The 18,146-nt window shown below is 40.6% G+C and overlaps 1 protein-coding gene across 1 annotated transcript in view; it reads left to right on the top strand.

Annotated features, from left to right (window-relative positions):
• Positions 1 to 18,146, top strand: part of UNC13C (unc-13 homolog C) — a 1,458,878-nt gene that overhangs the window by 1,101,276 nt on the left and 339,456 nt on the right. The gene's annotated exons all lie outside the window — the stretch shown is intronic.

Genomic DNA, 18,146 nt, shown 5'->3' with positions numbered 1-18,146 from the left:
GACACGTCAAAGTGCTCAAGATCAGTTCACCTAGAAGGGGATCGAGCAGAAGGTGGGGCATAACAGAGAAGGAGGTGGCGGAAAGGGCGGGTCTCTGGCTCATTGGCTCATGAACTGTGCAGTGGAAGAGAGAACAAGGCCTTCATGACTTTGCCTGTTGGTCTGAACCTCAGAGGGTGTGGTTTAACAGCCAGAACAGCTGACTTCGAAACTGGGAATCGAGGTTCGAGTCTTTTCATTGGCTCAACATCCTGTGATTCTGCAAATCACCAATGCCTGTGGAGAGTGCTAGAGACCCTCACGGGCGATTAACTGAGCTATTTAAATCCATGAATTAGTTGCCTAAGCCAGCAGCAATATGGCTGCCTGAGCTTGATCTTTCAGGAGCACTCACAGGGCACTGTAATTGGATAAAGTGTCATAGATATTTAAATGATTTACTGTATTTTATTTTTCTCAGACAGCAGCACAGATGGTAGGAGGGCAGTCATGAAGAATGTATTGCAGTTCAAACGCACCACCCTTCCAAAATTACATTTAGACTGAGTGTATTTTTGTGTTTATGGAATGCATACGGCTATGGTAATCTACATGGATTTTTAAGTCTGGCAGGCCAGTGCAGTTGTTGCCCAACCTTATGCGATCCACAAAAAACAGCTTTCAGAGTACTACTGAGAGGGGCAGAGGCACTGCCCTCACATGTCGGTTTCTCGGAGGACAGGTTTTGATTGGCCCAAACTGTGTACTTCCACACAAATCACTGCCTGTCTTGCACTGTTTGGCTTGCAGCAAAACGCATACTCGTGAAACAAAGCAAGCTTCACTGTTAAAAAGGCTTGAAAGAGTTATCTGGAAGTGCTAATTTTTTAACAATTTTTCACCGCCACTGTATCATGAATGCAAGTTAATTCTGAACTTCACTTATGATTGAAAGTGTTGCTGAAGAAAAACATTTTAAAAGCTTCACTTTTGCACAATTGCACCAAAGACTAAAGGCCCAGTACTTTGGCATCTTTAAGTTAAACTTAGGCACTTCATGTTTTTTTTGTTTCCAAATTCAGTAACATCTGTCTATAACAGCAATCAAAATCTTGTTCCCGATGCCCATCGCTATTTACATTGTAAACTTGGATTTTGCCATGTATCAAATACATGTAGCAGATCCAATATCCTGAAGCTATGTTGTAGAGTTCAGTGTGCAGCATGAATGTTCACCAGACGCTAAGCATACCTGGATCGACATGTTTCAGTCAATAGTGTTTTGAACATTGTTTAGGAAGGAAAACGAAAAACATGGCAGCAAGAAATATGTTGAGTTACTGGAGCACATAGTCCTTTGATGCAGCCAATATATTGGTTCAGGAGATTAAGACCATTTTGATTAAATGCCTCGTGTCTGTATTTGATTGAACAGTAGAACAATTTGCTCAATAAAAACTTGAAAACGATGATTTAAGCCTGATTAAGTTTCAGTGTCATTCTCAAAATGTGCACAAAACGGTGAGCATATCTAACTACGGGCTATTTTATAATTACCATGTGCATTAATGGAAAGGGTTAAAGCAGAACATAAGTGTTTGAGTGTGTCAGAGCAGCTGAGAAATACGAAAAGATATGGTTATGTTCAAAACGTGTTTTAAAAACTTTGTTTTAGCAGCCTTTTTTAGTAATCTGAATAAAATCTGTATATAATACGTTCCAGTAGTAATGATTAATACAGTATTATGATGTATCATAATTAACGATGTCCTAGCCTTACCCAACGATCATAATGGATTTTAGAAAAACGTTAGGTGCATAAGCTTTTTCATAAAAGGAATTATTCTCATAAATGTCTCGAGTCTGGAATCGAGCCCATGGATCCACGTTTTTGAACTTTTGGTTTTTGTCCAATAATAGTTTCATAATTACAAGAGGAAAATCCTCTGTCATAGAAGTCAGTTATTAAACAGGGCGCTACTATAGGATGGATGGGATGGCGTTGCGTTGCATTGCGTTGCACAGAATCCAGGTGCTAGGATGGATGTTCGTTCTACTGCACTGACAATTACTATTATTCATTGACTTTAAAACCACATTGCTGGGAAAGGGAAAATAATACTTTATAGCTACATATCTGGACCACTCCATTATGCTTATCGACATCTTGCTGTCATAGTCATTAGGTTTTAAGATTTCATGTACGTTATTTGATAGCTTTTCTCTGTATTGATGTATTTACTCACTCACTGGAGCATTTAGGTTTCACCCTGATCTTCTTTTAGCTCTGTGCATCCTACTGCTCACATCTGGAGCTATTGTTTCTTTTCTTTATAGCATTTGTGATTTTGCAATTCATGGGAGGGCATATCCTCATCCTCTCTCTTCAGACACTGCTCTAAGCTTGCCAATATTTACTTGATTGTAGAAGCATTGAAAAAACCTATAGTGGCAGGTGGCCATCTTGAAATCATAATCTTTATAATTCCAAATTAGCTGCCATCTTGTAAGTACAGAAAATAATGTGTACTCATCTTAAACAATAATATTTTGTACTTCCTGGATGGCAAAGCCTGTAGCAGTGGCAAGCTATCTAAGAATGGTATTTTCTATACTTCCAAGATGGTCACCATGTTGCATATTAACACAATGCATCAGTAAACATGGAGGTATAAAGATTATTATCGAAGATTGCCAAACGCTATTTTTTATTTTCCCAAGATTGTTGCTATGTTACGTATACACGCAAAGTGACAGCTGTCCTGAATTTGTAGGAAATATAGTTCTAAGATGGCCGTCTGTGGCTATAGGCTTATCGTATGTGAGATGTTAGAGCTGTTTTACAAAAATTTGTAAACTGAGACCGACCAGCTTTGCCAATGCTTGATCCTATTTGCTATACACTTAGTCTGTTCCCAGATTTGTGCTACAAAGCAACAAAAGGCACTACTGTAGGAAGTAGATTTGACTTTAAGAATATTTATGAACTGAGGAATATTTTTGGATAGATTATATACCCTATTGTTATATAGGCTGCACATTTAGATGCTGTTTGATTGTGATGGCTGTGCTGCACAATTTAGTATATCTTGTAATACATACAGTATTGTTTTTCCTGTTTGCCACCAATCTTCATTAATAAGCACTCTATCTTGGTCTTATAAAAGAATGACTGCCAGGGCATTTGCTGACAAACCTCCCATCTGATATCATGAGTAACGTGATATTTTATTTACTTGCTGGGAAGACAAGCTGTCTACGTGGTATTTATGTAATCTGTATTTTGCTTTCGATTGCCACCTATGAGTTTTGCATATATACATTGTTATGAAGAATAATAGTATTTATTTTGCGTTACTGCTGAAATTCTATTTTAGATCCTGCAATTATTGTCCTGAGAATGTTGACATAATACATAAAATGAGATGTCAAAATTTGTGAAAATAAAGTTTGTATTGATTTTCTGAGATACTGTTGTAAATGGATTCTGCCCATTCAGTATGGCAGGATTTCTTTGCTTTGGATCATCCAGTTTTTGGATGTTTATGGTGGGTGAGTCCAGAACCTGAGTCCCATTCCCTGTAATCTCATGGTAAATGGACTGCACGTGTTTACCTCTAGTGTCCCCCTTTTAAGATAAGGCCACTACAATGCAGCTAGAGTGAGGGGCTCCGGGCTGGTTACATGTGGACATATGTGCGCACATGTGCATATGGGAATAGGCTGTACGTGAGAGACTACAGTCATGCGAAGCCTGGTTGCTGCAAAAAGGTAAAGTGCCTGTGTCAGATTCAAACTGAAAATTAAACCTGTCAAAATGTATAATTTTATAAATTCAATTTTTAGAAAGTTAGTGAAAACATACATTGCCCCTGTCAACCATAAATTCTTGCTTCTCAACAAATATACCTCATGTTTATTCTGGGTATATACATCCAATAATTCAATCTACCTTCACATAAGTAGTGTGTTCCCTATGTCTCATACGAGACTTATTGAGGTTAATCTCCCTTAAAGAACAAAAACCATTGCTTCAAATATCTATAGTGAATCTTTTTCTTTTTTTGTTTTGTTTCTCAGTTTATTTTCTCATGAATAAATCATATAGTCACAAAACAACAAACTTAACAATTGGAAATCCTAAAAGTAAATGTCCGAAAGACATAAGTGGAATTTATTACAATATTATTCAGCAGATTGAATCTGAAAAGCGTATTCGTCTGAAGAAAAAAAAAATCTGAATCACTCTGTATGGGGAGGTATTACTGAAAAATTTACGAACAGGTACAATTCCTCAAGGCTTACAAGTGTGAAACAGACTGGTGAACTGCACATATGATCTCAGACATTTCATTATACTCTGACAGTCCAAGTGAATTAGAGCTTACAACTTCACGTTTTTCTAAGTCAATTAGGCAAAGGTTTTTTAGGGAGAGGCCAAGGCCGGAACAGAGGGCGAAAATGGCAGTGACCCAATCAAGGAATGGGGGCAATCACAACATGGAGACAAACATACAAATGGGGGAACCAGAACTGATACCCATTTATAATTTGTAATCAAGAGCATTTGACCCATACAAATTAAATCCATGAAGAAAAGGTTTAACTTTTGTGGCAACATTACGCCCAGACTTTGTACGAACCAGAATGGAATTGCTTCATTTCTTTAGGATATTACACTTGAAAGAAATTGTTGTGAGTCAAGAAATACCTCAAACATTTACTCCCTCTGGTTTGAAAAGACCTTCAACTTGTTATCCATTTTCCCAGACCATGCCAAAAGAATTGCTTACCTTTGAAAAGATGGTGTTATGCGAGCTGGATAGGATCAAATGGAAAAATAAATTTACTAGGAATAATCTGCCTAAAGAAGAATATCAAGCTCTTCTTAGACCAAAACATGATGAGGGCATCATAATAAAACCTACAGGTAAAGGAGGAGCAATTGTTATCATAGATAGGCTCAAATATGAAGAAAAGATCATGAGACAACTTCATAATATGGAACATTTCTGGGAAATTCAGGAGGATCCCTACCCATCAAGCAGGATAACAGTTATGGAGCTTATTGAAATTGGAAAAATAGGAGGCTGGCTTACTAAAAAGGAAGATGCTTTTTAAACAATACTGTATTCTTACAAAAGCCGGTTACATACATTGTAACTAAGATCCTTAAGAGTCTTACTAATCCACCTGGATGTAAAATAATTTCAGGCCTCAACTCACTATTGGAACCGCTAGCTAAATATGTGGATGTGTTTATAAAACTATTGATCACTCAAATTCCCAATTATCTAAAAGATACTTTGTATGTAAGTAAGTAATCAACTGAAAAATAAGGAATTTAATGAATTAGAAGACATACTAGTCATGCTAGATATGTGAGCCTTTACAACAATATTCCTCAGGAGTATGCAACAGACGCAGTGAAATATTTTTCGGAAACAAAAGAAAGAACTCATCTAGTTCCCACTGAATTTATCCTGCAAATGGCTAAAATTTGTTTGGAAAACAACCTTTTCTGTTTTAATCAGCAGTTCTACCTACAAATAAAAGGTACAGCAATGGGATGTCCCTTTGTACTCGAGTTGGCCGTAACGTTTATGGCCCTGTTAACCGGAGAAGTGGGTCTTCCAAGAAAACTCCATCAAATATCAAAGTTTGCTATGGAAACATTACATCAATAATGTTTTAATGATATGGAGATGTCCAGAAGATGAACTCTCCCAATTTTTCATTTGATTAAACCAGAGGAGTACTGACATTCACTTTCCCTTGTCTTACAATAAAAAGAAGATACATTTCCTGGATGTAAACATAAACCATGAGGATGAACAGAGATACACAACCTTATATACAAAAGAAACTGATCACAATTATTTTTCCATTATTCCAGCTTCCATCAAAGGGATTTAAGAGACAAAATACCATGCAGCCAGTTTCTGCGTATTAGAAGGAATTGTTACAAGAAGGAAGATTCTTCTTTCATTGCCAATAAATTGTTACAGAAATTATAGGCCAGACAATATCCCAAGAAACTTTTGAGAAAGTTTATGAAATGTGCTTGAAACATGCCCCATGAAAGTCGTTATTCACCAATAACTAAAATGGATAGCACCAAACTGGTTCCATTCACAACCTACAATGGACGCACGAATCAGGCTGAAAAAATTATTAAAAAGTATTCAAATATTATTTCTTCCATTAAGGGATTCAGTGAACAGCCACTATTTGCCCTCAAAAGGATCCAAAACATTCAGGACACTCTTGTGCATTCTAATGCAATGAAAATATCCTAAAAAATCGATATGCACAGTTTTTTGGGTCTCCCCTCAATTAAAGGGCATCATAAATGTGGTAATTTCTCATCATGTGCCAGCAAAATTGAGGGAGAGGAATTATCATACAATGATGTAAAAATAAGACAAAAGGAATTTACTAATTGTAACACAAGGAATCTGTGTTATTTGTCCCTGTGGAATGGGGTATGTTGGCAAGACTAATCAGGAAATGAAGAAAAGAATTGTGAAGCATAAGCTTCGAATTCAACAGCAAGTACAATATGCACCTATGGTCCAACACTTCTAATTAAAGAGAATCAGAATTTGAATGGACCATTTTGAGACATTTTACTAGCGCAAATGTGGTAAACAGATTGCTAAAAACAGTCATATATGATTAATCTTCTCGCTACTATTGATAATAGCATGAATGAAATGTAGGAAATTCCAAAGGCCCTTATTTACATATTTTGTTTGTGCACCATGGTAGCATTAATTTCACTGCCAGCCTGAAGTTGTCACCTGCAATCGCATATGTGTATGACAGAATGAGGTTTCTGATGTAAACTACATCTTACAGGTGCCTTGAGTCACGTGACGCCGCACCTGCAATACTGAAAGGAAAAGTTTTTACTATTCATATCTGGATATAAACTACATTTCCTAAGGTGCCCTTAGCGATGAGACGCCTCGTCTAAAGCCTAAATACTCAATGATAAGCTCTGATCAGCCTCTTAGTTGCATTTGATGGAAGGAAGAAGACAGGATGGATTGGGTCTGCTGAGTATAGCAGTGCTTGCATTAAGTCTACCCAGCGGGTCATTGAGATTGCATGATGTTGCATGCCGCTAAATTGGAATATTGAACAGTGTGAGTACGGCCACCCCCTCACCATTGCTAACCGGTTGAATGTTCCCAGACAGTTAACACCTCCTGAATCATCCTGTATGTTTACATTGTAGGCATGTCCGCCCACGCTTCTTAGTAGACTTTGGGGTACTGTTTTGGTCACCTTACTGATATGAGCACACCTTTAAAGATTGTCGACTTTCAGATATAAATATGGAGGGGCACTGTGTTTGTGAAATATTTTACATGTTTATTGCCACATACTAGTATCACTTTCTCTTTCGGATTTAATAGGCATTACAACAAGGCCATTCATTATCTTGTGATACATTCACTTCCAAGTTCCTCACAGGTTTAGTTCAGTACGTGGACCTTGAATAATCAATTCTCACAACCTTTGTACTAACGTATTTATCAGGATTCTGACTTGGTGTCCTCTTGGTCTTTTTTGTAGTGTCAATTAATTTAATATATAAAAAGTCTTTCTGCCCTGAGGAAGACCTTTGTAAGAAAGTGGCCCACTAGAAAAGGTCAAAACACTTCAACTTATAACGGAGTAATGAGGGTGATGAGCCTCAGGAGAGGAACCAAATGGATTTAAAGACTAATTAATTGAAGGGACTTGATTGGTCCTGTCTCACTCCATCCCATATGAGTCTATAAACTTTGATGTCTAGAAAGCTGACATTTACATGTTTGATACTTCTTTGATGTTTTTCATGTGAAATATGTCATGGATATAAATGAACAATTTTCTATGTGTGTGTTCTTTATGACACTTACTTTTGATTTTCAATTGCGAAGTTTGTTGTTTTGTGACTATATGGTTTATTCCTGTGCAATTGAACTGAGAAACATGATATAAAAGAAACAAAAGTTTCCCTATAGATATTTGAAGCAATGGTTGTTGTTCTTTATTGGAGATAAGCCTCACAAAGTCTTGTATGAGACATAGGGAACACATGAGTTATGTGAGGGTAGACTGAATTACTTTTAGAAAGTTAACAGTTTTCTGTCTAAAGTTTCTGGGAGTTTCCAGCTGCCTGGGCTGATGATGGCTCTCCCACTGGGAAATGTATAATGGAGCCAGACTGTGCACAAAAGGGCCCTGGGTGTAGAGGGGAATAGGTCAACCTCACATGATGACTGCACATTGCCCTGATGCCATTTCAAAGGGACTTTCCCCAGCACACAGATGGAGACCTGACACCAGCCTTTTGTGTCACTAGCCAGGCTGAAGCCAAATCGAGGGAATACCAGAACCAGCTTTAGGGTTTAGACAAAGGGATGTCCCCCACCCACCTGAACTGGGCATAAAAGAGGCACCCTAGAAAATGAAGGAGGGCAAGACACTGGACCCAGACAGCAGCACCACCATGGGCAGCTGAAAAACAAGCCCCCTGCTGCCCTGATGGTCAAGGATTCTCTCCACAACTGATCCCAGAACTACTGGGTCTCTCCAGGGCTAGTGATGCTGCCCCCCTAATAACTCCGAGGACCGGTTAGTGGAAGACTTGGACTCCACTGCCTTTCAAAGGTCCAGCTAGATAGTCAGGAGTACATGGCTCTATGGAGGGTACAGCAGATGAGCAGGATGGTGCAGGGAGACAGTGAAATCAGCCCCTCACAGAGTGCATCCGTTGTGAGTATATGAGGCCTGCTAAAACTGCTCCTGGTGTCTGGAGCCCACCACCAAGAGTAAAACTAGCACAGTATCATTGAAATTGGCCCAATGGGGCTGCAGTTATGCAGTTTTAAAGCTATATGACCTTTGAATTTTTCGTAACCCTGAACACGTGGCGCTCTGCCGCTATCTTAGAGATTTCTCCCAGGGAGAACTAAGAGCCCAGAGGATGGTGCGGCAAATTTTTATCAAACTACACAAGGAGGGGGCATGCGTAAGGCCCCTTCTCCAGACTCCTACTTGGCCTGGGACACCATCGCCTGGATCAGTGTGATCTTTAAAGGGGCCCAGGAGCCCATCCTGGGCCTCAAATTCAAGACTGGGTCCTAAAAACCCCATCCCTGGGGCCCTGTGCACAGCTAGCATTATGCCCACCCCAGGCAAGAGGCCAATGCAGGTGGGAAAGCTAGTAAAGGACTGTTCTCCCACCCTTCAGGAGCGGAAGAAAGACTGCTGTATCCTGTAGCTGAGGTAGAAGGTGGATGGGGAACTAGCTGGGGTCACGGGGTCCTTGAGGCCACACAAATAAATACACAATTAGGCAAATATACTAATCTGCATCATGCAGGAAGAACAATTTACATAAACATGCAGCAGAAATAAACACCAGGCTTTCCACAGCAGAACCCAGTGACTAAGTCAAAGACATATATGCATTCACAATATTTAATTTGTTTTACAAAGTGTGCAAGTATTTGCAATCACCTAATTTGTACTGTGGTGCACAGTATAATATGCCCTGGTGAAAGTTCAAAAAAGTGCCCTGTGACATTTTGTGTGGCCTGCTGAAATTTGGGAAGTACAAAAATATCTGTACATAAATTGTGGTCTGAAATATTTGAGGGGATGGGGTGACAAATCATCTCAAAATTTTGAAATACACGCTGAACACAACTCCAATTCCCCATAATAAATTTCCAGATCAATTTGTATGATCTACAGGGGAGAGCAGGCCCTGAAGGGCTAAGAATTATCTACCTCCCACTGTTTTTTCTTACTCCCCACTCACAAACCTGGTCCATAGCCCAAAAACCCTCCACTAGCGCCAGTGGCATCACATTATGCCATCACGTAATAGAAGGACCGTTGTTCACATTTCGAAGATATGCTTTATATTATGTCTAACCCTACAGACATGACAGAAATATGATAAATCCTATAGGTTTATAAACCTACTTTCATGTTATGTGTTGATCAAAATAATAAAAGAGCTTTCATAGCACTTGTTGATAGCAGAGAGACAGAATAGTTGAGATGTTTCCAACAGTGGAGACGTCCTTCTATTATGTGCACCTTGCATTGGTAAATTGGGAGCAAGACTATGTAGCATAAATGGTAGCTGTATCAGTTATCCCTTTATAGTTAATTGAAGTAACTATAACTTGCCCTACCACCTTCCACAGTGATGCCATCAATGATGTCATCAATAATGTCATGAAACATGGCATGAGTGATGTAAGATCATAAGCAGTGTATGGCGAGGATGCGAGTAATAGCTATTTCAGTTAACTATAAGTGGCGAATTTCAGCTGATTATTTTGCTTAAAATTTGTAATGTCACTTAAATTTTTTTTTTCCAGTGAATTTCTATGGTTAAGATATTATTTCCATATTATCACCATTCCTAACAAAAACGACATTTTAATCTTTAGTTTTTAAATGGATGTATATATACATACATATGTAAATATATACATATATAGCTAAATGAACATATTCAGCTATAGTATGTAAAATTGAAACATTTTTAAGAAAATGTATGCATTCATCTATGCACACGATCTTTCTAATTGATATTTGTAGATGACCCAACTAGCTTTTGTCTATGGCGTAATGTGTACTCCCCCATTCCCCCCAAATTCATTTTAGTGACGTGGCTTTCAGCATTATCCATTTTTAAAAGACTATACCGTATAAGGAACAAATATCAAATAGCACCTTCTTGCCAGTGCTGAAGGATTGTAATTGCCTCGACATAGGTAAAAACGCTGCATACGAAACACTCAAAAAAAACATTTGAGCAGCTAGTATGTGGATACTTGCCTTACAGTGTAGGGTACACAAATTGCCATGAACACCTTTAACAGTCACCCTCTAACTGCATGAAGTAATTCTCAATTTTAGTTTATCTATGAATGTTAAAAATTCACTGTGACTATTGTTTTATTAAAATGTTTGGCCGATAAACTATTTAGCAAGTAGTAGATGTACATTTTTTCTATGTGCCTCTTTATTTGGAAAATATTTATTAAAGCATTCTGTCACATGGGAGACTATTGTATAGAAATACAACAGTTTTGGTCATAGGACTTGTAGAAAGGTAGGATCTGACTGCATGGTCACCCACACTTTTTTCCTGGTGTTTTGCTGGTGTTTGACTAGTTTGGCTGGGATCCTTCTATTCAGGACCACAGCTTTCTCCCTTAAATTGATATGTATGTACTTTGGTACAACTCCAGATTGGATACTGGGGTACCCTTATCAGTCCCTAGTATATGACCCAGGGCATAGGTATCCTAGAGGCCTCCTATGGGCTAAAGCATGTATTAAGCCACCCCTGAGAGGCCATGCAAAATGGAACCCTAGGTCTACTACTGCAGCCTGTATAAGATGGTGCTCGCACCCCTTACCTTAGATATAGGTTCACTATATCTATATCTATCACTTCACTTAAAACTTTCTAATTCACCCCTATAGCAGGTCTTAACAATCCTGAAGGCAGGGTGCTTGGTTTTTATGTGAGAGGGTGCTCCTGCATGAGCAGAGCCCCTCTGCAGCCTTCAAAGACCATTCTCCTGGGCTGTATGTGATACTACCAGTCATATAGGTAGAGGTGCATTATAACCTTGCGGTAAATGCTATCTCGAAAATGACTACAACGAAGTATGTCGTGTTTGCAGTCAAACACCCTGGAATCATACCTCCACACCAGTAACTGGTGTGTGAGGTGATTCCTCCCCTCAGAACCGAGGTTCTGGGGGTACCTAAGTCTACCGGTACTAACTTTCTTGAGCCTTACAGCACAAAATGGATGCTGCAAGCCACAGACACGAGTCTGCCCTCCTGCTGCTGAGCCAAGCTCAAGCAGGGCAAGGCAGCACAATAGGCATCCTGTCGCGGGGAGGTGTGACCACCTCCCAGACAGGATTTTGTGTATCTGGGCTGGGTGAGTGCACTGTCACAGTGCCAGAAAGTCTGGCTCAGGGGCACATTTGGTGTTCCTGTGCATAGTCCAGCTCAAACCAGTTCTGGGAGCAATTTGCTTCTGCTCTGGCATGAAACTGGACAAAGGACATGGGAGTAGCCTCTCCCCGTCCTGTCCATCCCAGGTGAGAGACCCTAGAATCTGTCCAACCCTCTCTCGTGGGTATAAAATGGGTTACCTGGCTACAGAACATTAGATTTTACATGGACAAGATTCTGCAGGAAGATACTACTACACTTTGACTGTCTGGACACGCTGGACTTTGCTGGACCTCCCTTGGGCTCGACTTCATCTTCCCTCTCTGGCCCCAGTCTCACCACTGTCTGTGATCCATACAAGCTCCGTGCAGGACCCTGTGGACCTCCAAGACAACAGAATAATCTCCCTTGGACTGAAGGAGTCACTCCCCTGCAAACGCAGGCACCGTAATGCACCTGACCGGTTTGCTGATCCTGAGCTCCTGCGGACTCCAAAGGCTCCAGCAACACAGGAGGTGGGTTTCTGAAGGTCTCCAAGGTTGAGCTGCCCTTTCACTAAGTTTGAAGTGGATATCCCTCGTGGTGACCGTATACCCATACCTCTGTGCACCGTGTTTATTTGCAGCTGCACATGCTTGTTGTTGTGCAACAATTCCGTGCATTGGGACATTTGTAGCCCTGACCCCAGTGCATCTTTTCTCAGAAGGACTCCGGCATCCTCGCACTCTGTGCCCTGCTAGCTGGCATCCTGTGAAACTGCCTGAGGTCCCCTCGCCGGCCTGTGGTCCACTTGAGGGTCAACTTTGCTTTATTTGGGCTCCCCTCGTTGCTCCAAGCCTGCCTTGACTCCTCTTGCTGTGGTGAGTCTCCTGGTCCTTGCTGTGCCATATCGACATCGAATTTGACTATCTGCGTTGCTTGCCACTGCCAAGGCTTGTTGGTGCTCCCGCCAGACACCGATCCCTCATCACTCGCCATCCATCATGGGACAGCTCGACTTCGGCTGCTGGTTGTCCTAGATGTCTCCTGTTCTTCGCAGCTAAAGATTCAAGATCACCGTCATCACACCTGAAGCACCCAACATCGGTGGGCATTTGTCTACCGAGCCCCTGGTCACTCCAAAGTGACCCAGACTCTGTCCCCTCTGCTTTCAGGTTCTTCTCATCTAGAATCCACGTTTGGATTCTACTGGACACTTTTCTTATTTCCAGCAGCAGCATTTCTTTGTCGACATCCATAGAGAACGACAAGGGTTTCCGACGTCACTTCGTGCCTATGCACCCGGCTCGTCTGGGATAGGTAACTCTGGTACAAAGGTATCCACGGTTGGGGTGGCTCTCCAAACTCTTGAGTTCCAAGGGTTGTGTTCATAATCTGCTGGGAAGGGTCCTTAATCTCTAAATTTCCAACCGTGACTTTCCCATTGAATTGTACGAAGCATGCGGTTGTGTTCTCACTCTACACCCGTCCTCCATGGGGTCCCTACTCACTCAGCTTGAGTGGTTCCTTGGGGTCCCAGCAATTCTACACCTCCTTGACTAAGTCTAATCCAGAGTTGTGGTTCTTATACCACTTATTTAGTCTATGGTTTGGTCTCTCCCGGGAGCCCACTGTGTATTGTGCTACTTACATTTGATTCTTTGCAACTGTATTATTTGATTTGTGTTCTAGCCTCATGTGGAGGATACTAGAGAGTGTTATATATAATAAATACGTATTTGTATAACTACTGTGTGGTTTCCCTTTCATTTAACCAATACTATAAGGTTGTATTCTGGTAAAACAAGATGCTTAACATTCCTTCAAGACTTAGCCTGAGGGCTGCTTTCCATAGCTACCACTAGGATAGCTTTCAATAAAGGTTATCTCTGACCTAATCACCAGAAGCATTGTTTGGACTGGTACAAGGTGCCCACTTTAATTAGTGGACAGCATATACCAGGCCGACTTCTCACAGGAATACTCAAATGGAAATAATGGAGCGTACGTCTGAGGTCTGTTTGGTCTTTTGGCTTTGGGGTTGATCTTTGGTTCGGGAGACCTGGGTTCAAGAGCTGGCCCCAGCATAATATTTTTCCTGGACATAGGACTTCATATCCTTATGCCTCAATTCCCAAACGTTGTAAGTACTGAGAAACATGCCAAATTGTGGCACAAAACACTATGCAAATTAAATAACTGGACAATGCCTAGTGTGACTAGAGCTAGAAGATAAGGCTATTTATAAAATACATGAAAATATAATTTTAATTGCAGCAGTTAGATATAGATCAACTACTTGTAATGATAAGTTAGGACAACATCAAAACCTCAAGAACATTATGGGAGAAGAACTTGACACCAAATTAGTTAGGCGCAGTAGGCATTTGATCTTGGAGCCATGGTAGGCAGTGTGGTTGGTGTCCTTAACAGTAACTAAAAACCTGATATTATCATCAGGAGATCTAACTAATGAGCCAAATGTGTTGCTTCCACTGCAGTGCTAGGCATATATTGAAGAAAAGTTGATCACATGGATTGGTCTCAGGGTGTAGGGAAACAAGTGAATATTTGATTTATTGATACTGTGTGACTACAGTTTGAACAAGGCCATTGGGTTATTTACGTTTTACAGAAAATGTCACCATTGCTTCATTGCTATAGCTAATTTTGTAAGGGACAACTTACTTAGGCAATAATTTCTGTATAATTGATAAACTGATTATTTTTATAGGCTGCTGAAAAATCCAATTGTTGTATGCACTGTGTAAGACATGGGTTTAATAGTTAAGAGGGGTGAAAGCCTATTCCAGCAGTGACGACAATCCTTGTCAGGATGAGCCACGAGCAAACCCAAAATTCACCTGTGCTCAATCCTCCAGTAGCTTGGTGCAGAGAAGTCAGGCTTAACCTGGAGGCAAAGTGTAAAGTATACATGCAGCATTGCAAACATGAATAAAGTGAAAACACAATACTAAAAAGGATCTCACACCAATTTTGAAAAAAAAAAAATTCATAATAAATAAAACAAGACCAGAATGTAAAAAAAATCCAATTAGTAGAACCGTAGACATGCAGATTTAAAGATTTCATTAAATATACCTCCAAAAAGCACAAATGGCTAACTGTGGATATCTGATCGTGCCGGACCTGTACATAGTCACAAGTTTAGGGTGAACATAATGGTGCACTGGACAGCTAGAGGGACCTAATTAGGTCAGCTGAACAAGCGTACCTTAAGTCCTAGTTGCGGAGTGTTGCGAGGTACCACGGCAAAAGTGAGTCGTGCAGCTTAGCCGATACGTCAGTTCTGAGAAACCTGAGATGCAGTGCCCTAAGTTGTTATCAAGGATCCCATTGATGAGGGCTTGCTATGCAAAATCTGTCATTGAAGCTGTGTAGCGTAGTTGAGTCGATGCATCAGTTTGAAGAGGCTGCCATCGACACAGAGATTTGCAATGCGTGGACGTGTGTCTGTGAATCTTTGCACAACGGCAGTTCCAGTGCAGGCTGGGAGGTCACAGTGGAGTCCTTGAGCTGGCAGAATGCTCACAGCAGAGGTGATGCATCAGGTCTGCTTGGGCTGGCGCTGCACAGCACAAAAGATGAGTCAATCCTGCTGGGTCCGTAGATGGTCTAGCAGAATACCTTCAGGCCCACTTCCAAGGTTCCAGGACTGGGGTGGAACCACTTGGCATGGTGGGACTCAGATGGTAGAGTCCAGGTGCTAGGTTCAAGATTGTTGGAGTTTTCTGTTCCTTAGGCTGCAATCAGAATGCTAGCCAACTAACCCTTATAGTCACTCTGGGGTCCTTTGTTCAACATATGCAGGTCCAGTCCTACTCGCCTAGGCAGGAGGGCAGCAGGCAGCAAGTTAGCAATCCTTCAGAACTGCAGTCCAGCAGTGTGACAGTCCTTTCAGCAGCACAGAAGTTCTTCTTCTTGGCAGAGTATCCAGAGGTCTGGAAGTGCTCTGAGGAGTTGGTGTCAAGGGACCAATACTTATTCCTGGGCTTTCCTTAGAATTGAGAGAAGCTTCTAGAGGTTTCCCTTCGATGTCCACAAGCATCCTGGATTCCCTGTCCTGGCTCCAGACTAACTGCAGGGGGTATACTGCCCTTTGTGTGGAAGTAGGACACACCCTATTCCAGTGTAAGTAGGTCTGTGCCCAGCTCTGCCTCCTATCCTGCCAGTGATGGCCCATTCAGTCACAACTAAACTCTCTATTGTGTGTGGCTTTCAAGTAAGAATACACAACACCCAACTGTCAGTTTCATCCAGTCATGTGACCCCGAGACAGGCTGCTGGTATTAAATGGCTAAGGCAGGAAAATGCTAACTTTTTAAAAGTGGCATTTTCAAAATTGTAATTTAACATCGAACTTCATCATGAGAAGAGGAATTTTCATTACAATCCCAGAAACACCAAACATGAACTGGTTTCCTTTTCCCATTTTGCAGTTACAGCTTTTTCAATGTAATAAGGTAACTCCAATGCCATCCTATGAGAGAGGGAGGCGTTGCAGTAGTGAAAAATAAATTTGAGAGGTTTTCCCTTCCAAAACCTGTAAAACTTAAAAGTTCACGTCCAACTATTCGAATACACCACACCATGCCCTCTGGGCTGTCCAGGGCCTACCTTAGGTGTGACCTACATGTATTACAAAAAAAGGTTTGAGTCTGGCTAAAAGTTTATTTTGCCAGGTTTAAATGATTGTTTAAAACTGCACACACAGGCTGCAATGGCAGATCTGAGACTTGTTTTAAGTGTTACTTAAGTGGGTGGCACAATCAGTGTTGCTGGCCAACTAGCAGCATTTAATTTACAGGCCCTGGTCCCAGGTAGTGCCACCTTACTAAACCAAATATGCCAATGGGGTATTATCCAATTCCACCATGTTGTAAGGAGAGAGCACAAGCACTTTTGAATGGGTTAGCAGTGGTAAAGCAAAAATGAAATCAGCAAACAGGAGGGTTGAAGGCAAAACATTAGGGGGGGAAACCAAGGCAATGATGCTTACAATTTGGTGCACTGTATGAGTCGTTAGTTACGCACAGAGCCATACACGCACAATATAAACTGGTAGTTATTTACACTTTAACAAAATCCTTTCCGTACCACTTTTACCCAGTTACTATTGTCTAATTATAATTTGCCTACAGCATGGTGTTGGTGTTTAAATATGAACACATTTTGATTCATATATATAACCTTCGATAAAATTATCGTATTTCGCGGGTTAACTTACATATAACACAGTAATTAAGAATAACCTAGCAAAGCCTCACTTATGGACAACTTGATGTCTTATGATTAGGCTAAATCAATTATATTTCATGATTCAATATATTTTCAATATACTTTTAGCGTTGACATGAATATTTTAAGATGGCTGCCACTAAGGTCGGGCGAAACCATGCACATTCGCTGTGTGAGTATATAAGGTCTAACCAAGATGGTGCTCACGCTGAACGCCACGGAGACACAACACAGCGGAGAGCATTCTACCCACCTGTAAGAGTTAGGAGTAATTTAGCCAATTTTTGGTGTGTTATTGGGTCTAGATTAGATATACTCTCACAAACGGTTACCATTTGCTTCCGTATGGTCAATTAGAACATAATGCGCACTTTATAATAAGACGTGTAAACTTGTTTGTTTCGGAGGCGTTTTGTGCCTCTGTCTTACTCACGGACTGATGTTAATGGTGTAACAGCCATGGACTAAATATGCTTATTTTTAAAAAATAAGACCGCTCATTGTAGCGTTTTCCTATCTTTGCGTCAAATTAGGATTTAACGTGCGCCGTGGAATTATGAAAAAATAGATGGATTTAGAATACGCTGACAGCTATTTGCAAGAAAACATATGGTAGAGATTTTTCGACCCGTTACGAGAAATTAGATATTAACAGGCGTAACAGAATTATAACAATACAGATAATATCTGACCCAAAGTTCTTTTACCTTTATTACAGATATGCGGAATAACTGACGAATCCTTATAAAACATAATACGCTTAATGCGTGTTATTTTGGTACGTGAGGCAGGATTTTTAAACATAATAACTAGCAATACCCATATCTACAGAGTGTATAACTTTAATTTTAATTACAGCTACTCTGATGCTCAATATGAGATAACATTGCTTCAAATTAACAAGGACAATTAAGATTACTGAAATGGAGAGC

Source organism: Triturus cristatus, chromosome 3_1 (genome assembly GCF_964204655.1).
Source record: "Triturus cristatus chromosome 3_1, aTriCri1.1, whole genome shotgun sequence".
NCBI lineage: Eukaryota > Metazoa > Chordata > Amphibia > Caudata > Salamandridae > Triturus > Triturus cristatus.
The sequence above is the reverse complement of the archived record's forward strand: the minus strand, read 5'-3'. Positions and strand labels throughout refer to the sequence as shown.